General features: G+C 48.2%; 2 non-coding genes across 2 annotated transcripts; one reads left to right on the forward strand and one right to left on the reverse strand.

The window, feature by feature from the left end:
• Nucleotides 1-296: 296 nt before the first annotated feature.
• Nucleotides 297-369, reverse strand: TRNAK-UUU (transfer RNA lysine (anticodon UUU)). Its single transcript has one exon. It is a non-coding gene; the product is annotated as a tRNA-Lys (tRNA).
• Nucleotides 370-3584: 3215 nt separating this feature from the next.
• TRNAG-UCC (transfer RNA glycine (anticodon UCC)) lies at nt 3585-3656 on the forward strand. Its single transcript has one exon. It is a non-coding gene; the product is annotated as a tRNA-Gly (tRNA).
• Nucleotides 3657-16301: the final 12645 nt, after the last annotated feature.

Genomic DNA, 16301 nt, shown 5'->3' on the forward strand with positions numbered 1-16301 from the left:
GTAGAGCATCCTCGTTTGGGAATCCAGCAGGAAAGGGGAAGGCAGCAGGTGATTCTAGTTCCTTAGGGATATTCTGTGTGTTTGTGTGTGTGTGTGTGTGTGCAGGGAAGGAACATGCTATATGCCTAGAGGCCTTTATTCCTCCAGGCTGCAAGGACAGAGGGGCTGTCAGGAAGTTGCCCCTTCAAACCCACACACAACAAGGCCTTTCTGAGGAAAGCGAAAATCCTGAAGAGAAAAAGGAACATCAAAGAGGACTCCAGAAAGACAGTGTAAGATCCTTAGGAGTAGTTTATCACCTGACCAGGGACTTTAACCCTGGGCCCTCAGATTAAAAGTCTGATGCTCTGCCAACTGAGCTAGCCAGACTCACAAAAAAGAAGAGCAAGTTGGTGCAGAAGAGAAACTAGTGAAGTAAACAAGAGCAGGAAACAATAGGGGAAACCTTGTGCTCTGTGTGGCCTGGTCAATACTATGAGTTCATATCGAATTTAGCAGCATTAAATCGCATTAACCCTGCACCCATCCACAAAACAAAACCCTTTCTATCGATATAAAGGGCTCTTAGTACCAATATCTGTAATCCTCCCCGACGAGGGGAGTAGTGCTGAAATCGGTATTGCCATGTTGGATTATGGTTAGTGTGGCCGCAATTCGATGGTATTGGCCTCCGGGTGCTATCCCACAGTGCACCATTGTGACTGCTCTGGACAACAATCTGAACTTGGATGCACTGGCCAGATAGACAGGAAAAGCCCCGCAAACTTTTGAATTTAATTTCCTGTTTGCCTAGCATGGAGTGCCGATCAGCACAGGTGGCCATGCAGTCCCAGAATCAAAAAAGAGCTCCAGCATGGACTGTATGAGAGATACTGAAACTGATCTCTCTATGGGGAGATGAATCTGTACTATCAGAACTCCATTTCAAAAGACGAAATGCCAGAACATTTGAAAAAATCTCCTAGGTTATGACAAACAGAGTCCGCAGCAGGGACTCAACACAGTGATGAAACTTAAGGAGCTGAGACAAGCATACCAGAAAGCCAAAGAATGAAATGGACTCTCACAGAGTGAGGGGCGACTGACTACTGTAGCTATCCCACAGTTTCCACACTCTCCAAAAACCATTTGAATTCTTGGCTGAGTTCCCAAAGCCTGAAGGGTCAAAAACATTGTTGCGGGTGGTTCAGGGAATATGTTGTTCCCCCTCTCCCCCCGTGAAAGCAAATGAAAAAAAATTGTTTCTTGCCTTTTTTCAATGTCATTGTATGTCTATTGGATGCTGCTGGCAGACGTGGTGCTGCAGCGCTACACAGCAGCATCCTCTTCCCTTCCCTTCCGTATGGCAGAAGGTACAGTAGAACTGGTATCCTTCATCATCATCCCGTGAGTGTTCCTGGCCGGCCTCGGTGAGGTCGGCCGAGGGTGCCTGGGCAAAAATGAGAATGACTCCCAGGTCATTCTCTTCTTTAAGCTTTGTCTGATGGAGATTCAGTCCTGCCTGGAATATCATAGCAGCTGGAGGCAGCCCTCCCCTCCCCGCTTTGAGCTCTGCTTGCAAAGGCAATAAAGTCAGTGTTGTTTCAAATTCCTGCATTCTTTATTACTTCATCACACAAATGGGGGGACACTGCCACGGTAGCTTAGGAGGGTTGGAGGAGGAGGGAAGCAATGGGTGGGGTTGTTGCAGGGGCACCCACTAGAATGGCATGCAGCTCATCATTTCTGTGGGATGTCTGGGGCTCTGACTGGGAGTGGCCTTTGGCCTCTCTGGTTCTTTAGTAGACTTGCCTGATAGTCTAGACAGGACTGACTCTCCCTTTAGACAAAACTTAAAGAAGGGAATGACCCAGGGAGACATTCCCATTTGTGTCCATGCGTCCCCGGCCGACCTCACCGAGGCCGGCCAGGAGCACCCATGACAGCAGCAGACAGTACAGTATAACTGGTAACTGTCATTGTCAACTTGCAAAGCAGCAGACGGGATGCTATGGCTGGTAACCATCTTTACTAACTTGCAAAAGGCAAGAGGATGTTGCTGTGTAGCAATGCAGTACCGCCTCTATCAGCACCATCCAGCAGACATACGATGACAGTGAAAAAAGGCGGAACGGGCTCCATGGTTGCCATGCTATGGCGTCTGCCCGGGCAATCCAGGGAAAAGGGCGCGAAATGATTGTCTGCCGTTGCTTTCACCGAGGGAGGAGTGAGTGACGACATTTACCCAGAATCATTCACGACACTGTTTTTGCCTCATCAGGCATTGGGATCTCAACCCAAAATTCCAATGGGCGGGGGAGACTGTGGGAACTATGGGATAGCTACAGGATAGCTACCCACAGTGCAACGCGCTGGAAATCGATGCTAGCCTTGGTACATGGACACACACCGCCGAATTAATGTGCTTAGTGGGGCCGCGTGCACTTGACTTTATACAATCTGTTTCCAAAAACTGATTTCTGTAAAATCGGAATAATCCCGTTGTCATAAACAGATTGTTAAAGGTTAATGTCCCTTCTACCTGTAAAGGGTTACAAGCAGGGAACTGGATGTCTGACCAGAAGACCAATCAGAAGACAAGATACTTTTACATTTGGGTGGAGGGAAGTTTTTGTGTGTGTTCTTTGTCCGTTGTGTGTTCTTCTCTCGGAGGGTCTGAGAGAGACCAGACATTACTAGAGGCTCTCTAAGTTTCTTTTCAAATAGTAAGTAAAAACAGGCGGTTTAGGCTTTTTGATTGTTTTACTCTATTTGCAATTGTGGATCTGGCTGGTTAACTTTTATATGTGCAGTTGCTGGGAATGTTTTGATTTGTATTGGTACTGGGGGGAAAGTCTCTTTCTAGTGTCTGTAAGCTATAGGACCCTGTAATATTTACATCTTGAAGTTACAGAGATAATTATTTACTTTTTCCTTTCTTTTATTAAAAGATTTCTTTTTTTAGAGAACCTGATTGATTTTTTTTCCTTGTTTCCCTTGTGTTATTCCAGGGGATTGGGATAACTCACCAGGATGGGTAGGGGGGAGACGGGAGGGGGAGAGATAGAATCTCTCTTTGTTTTCCTTGAATCTGTTTGCCTCTTTGTGGAAAGGAAGGGAGATGCTTCTCTGTATGGTGATTTAAGAGGTTGGATCAGTATCTCTCAGGATAGCCCAGGGAGGGAAATTCTGGGAAGGGGAAAGGTTTATTTCTCCTTGTTTTAAGAACAGAAGGGATCTGGGTTCTTGGGGTCCCCATAGAAGGCTGGGGAGGTCAGAGTGCCCCAAAACACTATATTTTTGGGTGGTGGCAGCACTATCAAATCTAAGCTGGTAATTAAGCTTAGAGGATTCAGGTCCTAGTATCTCATTTTCTGAACTCTAAGGTTCAGATCTGAGAAGGAATGCTGTGATACTCGTAGTGTAGACATCCCCTGTGATTAACAGCTTTGGTGGCTAATTGAAAGGCTGATGGTTCAAACTCAAGTGAAGATGGAGGTGTTTTTTTTTCTGTGATGAGAATCCAGTACATTTTAACAGGCTGAAAATCTCCTCAATGCTGCTCTAGCCTCATTGGTCAAGCATAAATGACACTTTTCCCAGATGCATTGGTGGTATAGTGGTGAGCATAGCTGCCTTCCAAGCAGTTGACCTGGGTTCGATTCCCAGCCAATGCAATGATGTGATGTTTTCTCCCTGGGAATTGGTTTAATTTCACTCACATTGTATCAGTTTAGCAATGGAATGAGAGAATCAATGTCCTGCAGGTCATTCAACACACAGTGGAGGAAGAAAGGGGTGGGACTAGACAATAAGCTGTTGGAGTTATCCTGGTATTACAATATTTGGTTTATTTTATTTAAAAAACTTCCTTTACTTCCCTCTCCCTTTTAGACTTGGAGCCTTTAAGGTCAGAAGGGAGCAATGCGATCATCTAGTCCGACCTGCTGCACCTTATAGGCCAAAAGACCCCCCTCCCCTCCTGTAAGAGCCCTGGGAGGGGAGGCAGCTCTGTGCACTGCCCCTACCCCAGGCAGCACATGGAAGACCTCTGCCCCCCTCCCCTAATGAGTGTGCAGAGATGTGCCAGCAGCACTAAGGTGGCTCCCTGCCCACACCGCCTCCATCCCTCCGTGCCACTCCCAGAAATGGCCGGCATGTCCCAGCATCTCCTGGGGTGGGGGGAGAGTCTCCATTCACTACCCTTGCCCCAAGTACCAACTCCACAGCTCCCATTGGCCAGGAACTGCAGCCAGTGGGAGCTCTGGGGGCAGCGCCTGCAGGCAGCAGTGCACAGAGACCCCCTGGCACGGCTCACCTAGGAGCTGCTGACACAGGGTTGTGTGTACTGGTCACTTTGGGAGCTGCACTGCCCAGGGTAAGCGTCACCCCTCCTGCACTCCAACCCTCTCCCCCAGCGCAGAGCCAGCACCCCGCACTCAAATTTCCTCCCATAGCTTTGCTTGCCTTCCTTTCACCCAGAACCATCCTTCTTCTTCTGGGATGCAAGTAGCCATCCCTGGGAAGCCAAGAGGCAGGCACAGGATTCTACCTCCCAGTAGCCAGCCGCACCTCCTCAGGCTTTGCAGAATGAATGGTGGCACTCTACTAACCCCACTTAGCCGCACTGAGGCACTTAGCTTCTGCCCTGCCTTCCTCAGCTCGAATTTCCTCTTTTGCCCCATTCCTGCCTCACTCCCTCCTTTGGCAAGTCATACAAAGGAGGCCAGCAGGAAGAGCCGGCCTCCGTAGGCCAATCTCCAAGGGCAGAGGAAGCCAAGCCACAAGGTTTCAAAAGGTGACTGGCCAAGATCCTCTAGCTTTCCCCTGTTGATGCCAAGGCTTTTTCCTCAGCTCATTTCCTCACCCTCTGCCATGCAGGGTTTAGGGTTATCGCATGTGTTACATAAAATTGGGCCAGCTAGTAAGTGTAGGGAGGACTAATGACCCACCAGAGTCTGGCAGATAGCAGCAAATTTATTATACTGATAGCTGAGCTCAAAATAAGCAGGGGAGGACAGGTCACACTTGCAGTCGCATACTCACACTCCCAGGACAGGCACAGCACTGGAGATGTCAGGATTCTGCAAGCTAAGTGTCCCACAGCGCAGCTATGGACGGTGCGATGAAGGTAAGTCTTCCTGAGGCACAATGAAATACAATGCAGAGAACCACTGGCCAGGCGGTCTGGGCAAAAGGTATTCACTGGAGGAACAAGCTTGTGAGTGCTGTCCTGAGCACATGGCCCCTTCCCCTTTTAAGGGCCTACACCTCACGGCCTGCGACTAGAGATGACTTGGCAGCATCTGGCTGGTCACACTCCACCTTGGGCAGTGTCAATGCTCTGGTTGTGTGAGTGCTGCCTAATTAGAGTCCCAGACACCTTGTCTACCGGGGAGCTCTTCTGCTCTTCAACCAGAACATTCATCCCACAAGCAGTCCAGGAGGGAGCAGGGGGTGGGGGCGGAAAGCCACTTCACAGGCATTCAGAGAGGGAGAGGAGACAAAAGTGGGAACAGGGAAAGTATGACAGACCTTTCGAGCATAGAAATCTCTACTGCTCCTATAACAGGAGGGACAGGCCAGTAGGAGCTGGGAAAATTAAGCCCTTGTGTTTCTGCCTGGTTTTGAACCAGGGATCTTTCGTGTGTTAGACAAATGTGACAACCGCTACAGTACAGAAACTTTGTTGCAGTGCTTTGCCCCTCCCTTCATAAGAACATACGAATGGCCATACTGGGTCAGACCAAAGGTCCATTCAACCCCGCATCATATCTGCCAACAGTGGCCAATGCCAGGTGCCCCAGAGGGATTGAACCTAACAGGTAATGATCAAGTGATCTCTCTCCTGCCATCCATCTCCACCCTCTGACAAACAGAGGCTAGGGATCCCACTCCTTACCCATCCTGGCTAATAGACATTCATGGACTTAACCTTCATTAATTTATCTGCAAAAAGAAAGAGGAGTACTTGTGGCACCTTAGAGACTAACAAATTAATTTGAGCATAAGCTTTCGTGGTCTAAAACCCACTTCATTGGATGCATGCAGTGGAAAATACAGCAGGAAGATATAGATAAATATATATATATAGAGAGAGAGAGAACATGAAAAAATGGGTGTTGCCATACACACTATAATGAGAGTGAGCAGTTAAGCTGAGCTATTATCAGCAGGAGAAAAAGCCTTTTGTAGTGTTAATCAGGATGGCCCATTTCCAACAGTTAACAAGAAGGTGTGAGTAACAGTAGGGGCACAAATAAACATGGGGAAATAGTTTGACTTTGTGTAATGACCCATCCACTCCCAGTCTTTACTCTAGCCTAGTTTAATGGTGTCCAGTTTGCAAATTAATTCTAATTCAGTAGTCTCTTGTTGGAGTCTGTTTTTGAAAGTTATTTGTTGTAATATTGCGACTTTTAGGTCTATCATCGAGAGACCAGGGAGATTGAAGTGTTCTCCGACTGGTTTTTGAGTGTTATAATTCTTGACCTGTGATTTGTGTCCGTTTATTATTTTACGTAGAGACTGTCTGGTTTGGCCAATGTACATGGCAGAGGAGCATTGCTGGCACATAATAGCATATATCACGTTGGTAGATATGCAGGTGAATGAGCCTCTGATAGTGTGGCTGATGTGATTAGGTCCTATAATGGCGTACCCTGAATAGATATGTGGACAGAGTTGTCAACGGGCTTTGTTGCAAGGATAGGTTCCTGGGTTAGTGTTTTTGTTGTGTGGTTGCTGGTAAGTATTTCTTCAGGTTGGGGGGCTGTCTTAAGCAAGGACTGGCCTGTCTCCCAAGATCTGTGAGAGTGAGGGATCATCCTTCAGGATAGCTTGTAGATCCTTGATGATGCGCTGGAGAGGTTTTAGTTGGGGGCTGAAGGTGACGGCTAATGGCGTTCTGTTACTTTCTCTGTTGGGCCTGTCCTCTAGTAGGTGACTTCTGGGTACTCTTCTGGCTCTGTCAATCTATTTCTTTACTTCAGCAGGTGGGTATTGTAGTTGTAAGAACACTTGATAGAGATCTTGTAGGTGTTTGTCTTTGTCTGATGGGTTGCAGAAAATGCGGTTCTATCTTAGAGCTTGGCTGTAGACAATGGATAGTGTGGTGTATCCTGGAAGGAAGCTGGAGGCATGTAGGTAAGTATAGAGGTCAGTAGGTTTCCAGTACAGGGTGGTGTTTATGTGACCATCGCTTATTAGCACTGTAGTGTCCAAGAAGTGGATCTCTTGTGTGGACTGGTCCAGGCTGAGGTTGATGGTGGGATGGAAATTGTTGAAATCATGGTGGAATTCCTGAAGGGCTTCTTTTCCATGGGTCCACATGATGAAGATGTCATCAGTGTAGCGCAAGTAGAGTAGAGACATTAGGGGATGAGAGCTGAGGAAGCGTTGTTCTAAGTCAGCCATAAAAATTTTGGCATACTGTGTGGCCATCTGAGTACCCATAGCAGTGCTGCTGACTTGAAGGTATACGTTGTCCCCAAATGTGAAATAGTTGTGAGTGAGGACACAGTCACAAAGTTCAGCCACCAGGTTAGCCATGCTATTATCGAGGATACTGTTCCTGATGGCTTGTAGTCCATCTTTGTGTGGAACGTTGGTGTAGAGGTCTTCTGTCTCCATAGTGCCAAGATGGTGTTTTCTGGAAGATCACCAATGGACTGTAGTTTCCTCAGGAAGTCAGTGGTGTCTCAAAGATAGCTAGGAGAGCTGCTAGTGTAGGGCCTGAGGAGGGAGTCTACATAGCCAAACAATCCTGCTGTCAGAGTGCCAATGCCTGAGATGATGGGGCATCCAGGATTTCCAGGTTTATGGATCTTGGGTAGATGTTAGAATACCCCTGGTTGGAGTTCTAAGGGTGTGTCTGTGCAGATTTGTTCTTGTGCTTTTTCAGGGAGTTTCTTGAGCAGATGGTGTCATTTCTTTTGGTAACTCTCAGTGGGGTCAGAGGGTAATGGCTTGTAGAATGTGGTGTTAGAGAGCTGCCTAGCAGCCTCTTGTTCATATTCCAACCTATTCATGATGACGACAGCACCTCCTTTGTCAGCCTTTTTATTATGATGTCAGAGTTGTTTCTCAAATAAATTTGTTAGTCTCTAAGGTGCCACAAGTACTCCTCGTTCTTTTTGCTGATACAGACTAACATGGCCTCCATTCTGAAACCTATTAATTTATCTAGTTCTCTTTTAAACCCTGTTATAGTCCTAGCCTTCACAATCCCCTCAGGCAAGGAGTTCCACATGTTGACTGTGTCTGTGTGAAGAAGAATTTCCTTGTATTTGTTTTAAACTTGCTGCCTATTAATTTCCTTTGGTGGCCCCTAGGTCTTATATTATGGGATCAAGTAAATAACTTTTCCCTATTCACTTTCTCCACATCACTCATGATTTTATATACTTTTATCATATCCCCTCTTAGTCTTCTCTTTTCCAAGCTGAAAAGTTCTAGTCTCCTTAATCTCTCTTCATATGGGACCCATTCCAAACCCCTAATCATTTTAGTTGCCCTTCTCTGAAACTTTTCTAATGCCAGTAAATCTTTTTTCAAATGAGGAGATCACATCTGTACACAGTATTCAAGATGTGGGTGTATCATGGATTTATATAAAGGAAGTAAGATATTCTCTATCTTAGTCTCCTTTTTTTAATGATTCCTAACATCCTGTTTGCTTTTTTGACTGCTGCTGCATACTGCGTGGTCATCTTCAGAGAACTATCCATGATGAGTCCAAGATCTCTATCCTGATTAGCTGTAGCTAAATTAGCCCCCATCATATTGTATATATAGTTGGGGGTATTTTTTCAGATGTGCATTACTTGACATTTATCCACATTAAATTTCATTCGCTATTTTGTTGCCCAGTCACAGTTTTGTGAGACGTCTATGAAGTTCTTCACTGTCTGCTTTGGTCTTAACTATCTTGAGCAGTTTAGTATCATCTGCAAATTTTGACACCTCCCTGTTTACCCCTTTCTCCAGATCATTTATGAATAAATTGAATAGGATTGGTCCTAGGACTGATCATTGGGGAACACCACTAGTTAACCCTCTCCATTCTGAACACACCGATGGGCGAACCTGGAGAGAGAGGTGGCAGCCCTTCGATAGGTCAGCTGGTAGAGCAAAGGACTGGAGCCGGCACTCAGGAAGTCATCCTAACGTCGCCCTTCTGACTCGGGCTTGAAGGAGAGCTTCTTTTTCTTCCCCTTGCTGACAAAGAGCAAGAGAAGAAAAAAAGGTCAGGTGGGCCAACTCGGTGCACAAGTCCACGCTGTCTTTTCTTGCTTGGGAGCCTGAAATGAGGGATTTGTGGTGGGTAAAGGCACTGCTGTGCTTCCAGAGAAAAACCCACTGCTGCACACAAAGAGCATGCCAAAGCATAGGAATGAACCAGGGACCTCTAGATTATCAGTCTAACACTCTCCCAACTGAGCTAAGTCAGCACCCTAAGGGCACTTTTTGAGCCTGCTGCTTCTCTGTCTGGGATGTTTTTGTCAGCCCTGGCACACAAAAAGGGCATCATTGCGAGCGCCCATGAAGGCGAGATGAATTTTTGCCTGCCTTGCTCAGCTTGACTTGCTTCCTCACCCCATTCCTGCCTTAGATCCTGGGTCACCTGGTGGCTGAAGATGGTCCATTGTCTCAAGCAGTGCCAGAGTCTGACACAGTGCCCGTGGGCAGCCTTTGCTTTGCACATGCTGGCCGTGCACAAATGCAAATACTTTAAAGCGCCTGTCAGTAAGTTCTGGGGACAGTTGCTCACCTTCAGAGGAAGCTCCCTAAAATTGGCCTATCACACCCAGTGGTACATTGACCTCTGTTCAGATTGAGCCAAAGGACGGGGGGGCTCACTGCTGTGGCTGCCACTGCTGTGAGGGCAGCCACTGTTGCAGATGAAGCCATCCTGCAAGCACCTTCCACGTAGCCACCCACTGAAAATCCTGTAGGGTGTAAGGTGGGAATAGAAGAACACTGGAGGGGGACTTCCTAACCTCTCAATCAGCAGGTAAGTATGCCCAGTGGTCTGTGATGGGATGTTAGATGGGTTGGGATCTGAGTTACTATAGAGAATTCTTTCCTGGGTGCTGGCTGGTGAGTCTTGCCCACTTACTCAGGGTTTAGCTGATTGCCATATTTGGAGTCAGGAAGGAATTTTCCTCCAGGGCAGGTTGGCAGAGCCCTGGAGGTTTTTCGTCTTCCTCTGCAGCATAGGGCATGAGTCACTTGCTGGAGGATTCTCTGCAGCTTGAGGTCTTCAAACCACAGTTTGAGGACTTCAATAACTCAGACACAGGTTAGGGGTTTGTTATAGAAGTGGATGGGTGAGATTCTGTGGCCTGCATTGCGCAGGAAGTCAGACTAGATGATCATAGTGGTCCCTTCTGACCTTAAAGTCTATGAGTCTATGAGTCTACTCCTCCCCCTTCTGCCACCATCAGCCATCCAATACCCGGTGCTGCATCCGATGGGGTCAAAAAAAATACGGCCATATCGGAAGAGTCAGTTGGGTTCTTTGTGGTTGCCCCACCATTCCCCTCGGGCCTGAACTGCCCTCCAGCTCAGCCACCACTGAAAATTGAAACACAAAAAAGTAGAGCTGTACAAGGCTTCAAAGCTCACCAGGCACAACCCCACTTCTAATACGGCAGAAAAGCCACACTTCTCCTGAGTAGGTAGGGACGTCCTATTGCCCCACAAGAGGTGGAAGGCCATCGTGTTTGGTCTCAGCAGCACTCGTGGAGCAGGGGGAAACACATGGCTGAGGAAATTCCCCACAGATGGGTCTTGAGCATCACAACCTTGTAGGTAATGACATGATCCACTTACGCCACCGGCCAAACCATTCCTCACAGGCCTGCAACCATTTCTCCCAGTCTGCATTTCCCACCATGTTCCCAACCGAATGCTAGAAGGCCCAGCCTTCAACCTGCCCACTCTTGCAGCCCTCCTCTTCCGCTCTAACTGATAGGGGGCAGTACTGAGCCTCCCTCCCTTAGGCCCTTCAGCATTCCTAGGGACACCAACACCGCCCAAGTGACTTTGGGCCAGTAGGTCAACCAATAGGGCTGCCTCCTAGGCCAGGCTGCAGCTCAGCTTCAGGACTCAGAGGAAATGGAGCTCGCATCACTACCTACAGGACTCCAGGCACAGCCAGACTTCTGGATCAAACATCCCCTCTTGCGCTCAAGTCACAACAGCTAGTGGGGAAAAGACAGGCTTTCATGGCCTTTCAGAAAGCAAGATATAGTCTTGGAAGACCCAGCAGGGTTTGTGGTGCAGGAATTGTCCTCAGATCCCACCAAGACTTCAACTCAGATTGCAGGATTCAAAGTCCTGAGTGCTGGCCCTTACACCATGGGACCAGTAGGGAACCCCCAGATCTCTGCTGAGTTCTGGTGTGGATGAGCCCATACAGGCAGCCCTGCATTTACTCACCAGGTTGTCATGCAGCAGTTTGCTGCAGCTCCCAGAGGCCTTTCTTTATCCAGACTGAGAGGCCAGTGGGCATGTGAGGAAGTTGCCCCTTCAGTCATCCTGGAGAGATGCCTTTTTTCATGTTGAGGGGAATGGTTCCCTCTTCATCTGAGCAGGGACTTGAACCCTGGACTTTTAGATTAAAAGCCTGACACACTACCAACTGAGCTAGCCAGGCTCACACATGAAAGAAACACATTTAGTACACAAGAGAAACTAGTCATGAAAATGAAGACAAAACAATACAGAAAACCTGCTAATCTCGCTCTCTTAGCAGTCCTAGCCCCAGCCTGCTCCTCCATCTGGTGCCCTGAGGCTTTATTCTTTTTTTAGTTAAATATCAAATCCAGGAGAAAACACAGTTATACAAAAGCAAAACGAGATCACAAACAGAAATGTCATTGGAAATACAAAAATAAAAAAGGAAAATGCAATCCCCATCACTTTATCATATCTGGGCCATTCCTGTATCGAGAGCACCCGCTAAGGTCCCTGTGTGCTTACGAGAAACCTGGAGGAACTCATACCACAGCCTGAACATGAAACTCAACTGCTCCCAGGTGCCGCAGTAAAACCCTTTCCCTGCTGTGACGTTGCACTCCATAGGATTTTATGAAAATATGCTAATGAGTGTGAATATAATGTAACTGGAATATGCTCCATGCAAAAGGTCTCTTGTAAGGTATTATTACAAAGCTTATAATCTACTGTGTGTGTTCATCCTATTTGTATGAACTGATCATTCTTGGATCTGAAACTAGAAATATGAACTATAACTCTGAGGTCCTGTTGTAATGATGCAAAGTGTGGGCCATTAATAGTGGTTTGGACTCTTGATGGCTCCCATTAACCAGGACAATAGACTGCAGATGGCTCTGTCCTGTACCATCTGTGAGTCAGGCCAGGAAGAATGAAGGCTTGGGGTCTCCCAGGACATGTGACCATGTTACCTGGTACAGGAATCCATCTTAAACCTGGGGCTCTTCCCCAGGAGACAGACAAAAGATTCCTGCCTTGTACTAAAGCTGTATAAGGGAGTGGAACAGAAGAAAGGTGGTTGCAGTCATGAGAAATCCTCTAGCTATCACCTGAGCTGGAACAAGGACTATACCTGGTGAAAAGATTGGGCCCAGACAAGAAATAAGTCTAGTCTGTGAAAGAAGCTTATTGGAAGATCTCTGAGGGTGAGATTTGATCTGTATTGAGTTTCACGCTGTATTAGGCTTGGACTTGCATGTTTTTGTTTTATTTTGCTCTATGGAGAATACAAGCTCCATAAAGAAGGAAAAGTTAATGCCTTAGAAAAATCTGTGTGTGTGTTAGATGGGTGGGAGGGTGTCTAGAAACCACTCTCCTCTAGTTTCTTTACTCTGATTTCCTGTAGAAAATCTGAACCAGAGAACAACCCGTTGCCTTCTCTAAGGCTTGAATGCAGGACTTTCAGATTATGAGACTGATGTGCTGCCAATTGCGCTAAGAAGGCTTGGAAAAGTCCCTTCCAACCCTAGAAATCTGTGATTCCAAAAGCTTTAGGCTCAGTGCACATAGGACCCTGCTACAGCAGTGACTGGGGCACGGAAGGAGCCAGGGATGTGCTGGAAGAAGGGAGCTCGGTGACCAGAGACTTTTCCTGGCAGCTTTCACAGCAGCAAATAAATCAATTCATGCTGCCAAAGGACAATCTAGTGGAACTAATGGCAGCACAGGGGGGATGTTTCCAAGCTGTGCACCTACTGCCACATTTTAGAACTTACTCTCCTTTTCCTAGCAGGGCACTTTCCATGGGAATTAAGCAAAGTAAGTTGGGGAAACTACACAAGGAATAGAAACCAGGGCTCCAGATGAGGGTAGAATTCATAACCCCAGCAGTATCCCCCTCTGCACTAACCTGATCCAACAGTGCAGGTGCTTCTTAGACAAAGTTGGGAAGCAGGCAGTTATCGGTCTTTGTGGGTCACACCTTTGCCTTGGCGATTGTCAGGCTGATGCATCAAACCTAACTCAAGATGCGGCTTTTCAGCCATGAGACTCCAGTACATTTTAAAAGGAAGAAAAACTCCTCTATTCTGGTTTAGCCCCATTTGACTCCTTCTGCCCATCTTCTCCCCTCAGCCTCCAGTCTCTTTCCTTCCCCATTGGGGCCATGCAGAGAGGAGCCCCACTCAGTCTCTGTCACAGAGTCTGTATCCCATAAAGGGAGGGAGGGATCTCTCTAAAACACTGATATCGGGGAGGGGAGGGGTGTCTGTGATTAGGGGGAGAAAGGATGGAGAATTAACAGTGGGGCCCAGAGAGATTCCCTCAGATTGGAGAGATCCCCTGCTGCCCCCCATCAGCCAGCTGTGGGAAGAACAACTTGGGATTGCTTGGGGAAGCCACCTTTAAAAACACAAGTGTAACATGCTAGTTACATTTTAATAAGACCAAAGCCTCCTCAAACCCAGGGTCACGATCACTGGAATGATTTTGTCCTGATATTTTACAGGCTGCAGATACAGAGTCAAATTACAGTTTCCGTTTGGAGTCAGTGGACACACAAGGATCTGGAGGCTTTTAATTCCTTAGGTTCTGCTGCCATTTCATTTCTGTCCTGTTCGAAGATTTATTGTTGTGTAAAGCAACGTTAGGCCCTTGGGAGTGTCCCCCTGGTCCCGCCTGCTGCCCCCTGGGCAATTTAAAAGGGCCCGGGGACCCCTGCCACCACCAGCAGCAACACAAGGGAACTAAAGCGGCATCCTGCCCACCCTTGCTCCATGTGGCACACCACTCCCGGAAGCGGCTGGTACGTCCCTGCGGCACTTGGGGTGCGGGGGGTCTCCACATGCTGCCCCCACCCCAAGTGCCAACTCTGCCAACTGTGGCAATGGGAGCTGCAAGGGTGGAGTCTGTGGACAGCCATGCTCAGAGATGCCCCCGGCCCTCCTGCTTAGGGGCTGCTGTCAGAGGGAGTGCAGGTTGCTTTCGGGAGATGTCCGAGGTAAATGCTGCACCCCTCATCCACTCCTGCACCCCCAACCCCAAGCCAGACCCCACACCAACACTCAAACTCCCTCCAAGAGCCTGCCACCTGCACACCCTCCCGCAGCACAACCCCCTGACTGACCCCAGACCTTGCACCCAAACTCTTTCCCAGACTCCAACCGCTCTCTCTCCCACACCCAAACTCCCTCCCAGAGCCTTAGGCAGGTGTGTGTGTGGGGTGCAGCAGGACTTGGTCCCGTTCTGGGCACCAACAAAAATTATACAAACCTGCCGCCCCTGTCCAGTCCAACCTTCTGCTGATGCATCGCAGCCCACCCCCGTGCAGGATTTGAAGCTTCCATTGCTTAAATTCCAGGACACTGAGGGATTTCAGCTCCACTTTGCCCAGAGGGAACCTTCACCTCACTCCCAACCAGGTTCTTGTCCATGGGATCACTGTTAGGGGGGCTGGGTCCCTCGGTGTCTTTTCTCTCTCTACGACAGGCCAGGGTGCAATAACTGGGGCATCTGAGCACCCAGGGCCTTCTGTGGGGCTGCCATTCCCCTTCCCCTTCTGTGGTCTCATCTGTCATTAACTCCAGCCTTTTTTCTATCCATCCTCAGCACCTCCCAAGCAAGCTGCACTCACCTCAAAAAGACATAAAGTCCTGTGGCACCTTATAGACTAACAGACGTATTGGAGCATAAGCTTTCATGGGTGAATACCTGCTTCATCGGATGCATGTGGCAGAAATTTGCAGGGGCAGGTATAAATATGCAGGTAAGAATCAGTCTAGAGATAAGGAGGTTAGTTCAATCAGGGAGGATGAGGCCCTCTTCTAGCAGTTGTGGTGTGAAAGCCAAGGAAGGAGAAATTGCTTTTGTAGTTGGCTAGCCAGTCACAGAATTCCCACTCCATTCATCTGATGAAGTGGGGATTCACCCCTCAAAGCTCATGCTCCTGTACGTCTGTTAGTCTATAAGGTGCCACAGGACTCTCGCTTTTTACAAATCCTGGTTAACGCAGCTACCCCTGTAATACTCAAAAAGACAGTGTCCTCTGGTGGGTGTAAATCACTGACTTATCCCCTCTCTGAGCACTTACTGCCCCTCTGTTTCCTTGCCTCTCGGTCTGAGCAGATGGGACCTTTCCCTCCAGTGCTGGAGGATTCGCCCTTCTCATCTACCCTTGTCTCAAGCAGCACAGCAGGTGGGAATCTTAAATGTACCAAGGTGACTTCAGAGCAGAAACTCCCCAGACCTTCCATGCAATTGGCACTTGCCCCTCACTGAGCAGGACTGAAACTGGTGCAGGGAGACTGGTGGGCCACATCCCCTCTGGGCATGAGCAAAGCAGCAAGGTGAAAAAATGAACCTGGAGATTGCACCCAGGGCCTCATACATGCAAAGTATGTGCTCTACCACTGAGCTATATCCCCAGATGGGCTGTGTTTGCTATGGGTTATACTCAGAGCCCTCCTGTTCTCAGTGCATCCAGTGACCTATAAGCTTGACGAGAAGCCCATTCCCCGCTCTGAGGACCAGGCCTGCTCTCCTGGAGGCTACTTGTTCATAGGGGTCACTTTTCAGCAGGGCCAGATTCTATGTGTGGGGCAGAGAGAGTTTGTGCCCTGGACTCAGGGTGCAGAGATACACTCAGCCCTCTTCCCTGCATTGGTTGGGGGGGGGGTGCTGCAATCCCCTGCTGCAAGGTCATGTTGGGGGATGCTGTGAGCAGCTCAACACCTCACCCTGGCAGCAGAAGTGGGGTGGGGAGTTCTAGATGTTTCCACCTGCCTGTAAAGTCCAGCTTTCCCCAGCACATTCACTGTGGTGCAATTGGGTCACTGTTTCCATGGCTGAACAGCAAAGAATCA

This window comes from Gopherus flavomarginatus, assembly GCF_025201925.1.
Source record: "Gopherus flavomarginatus isolate rGopFla2 chromosome 13 unlocalized genomic scaffold, rGopFla2.mat.asm SUPER_13_unloc_1, whole genome shotgun sequence".
Classification (NCBI taxonomy): domain Eukaryota; kingdom Metazoa; phylum Chordata; order Testudines; family Testudinidae; genus Gopherus; species Gopherus flavomarginatus.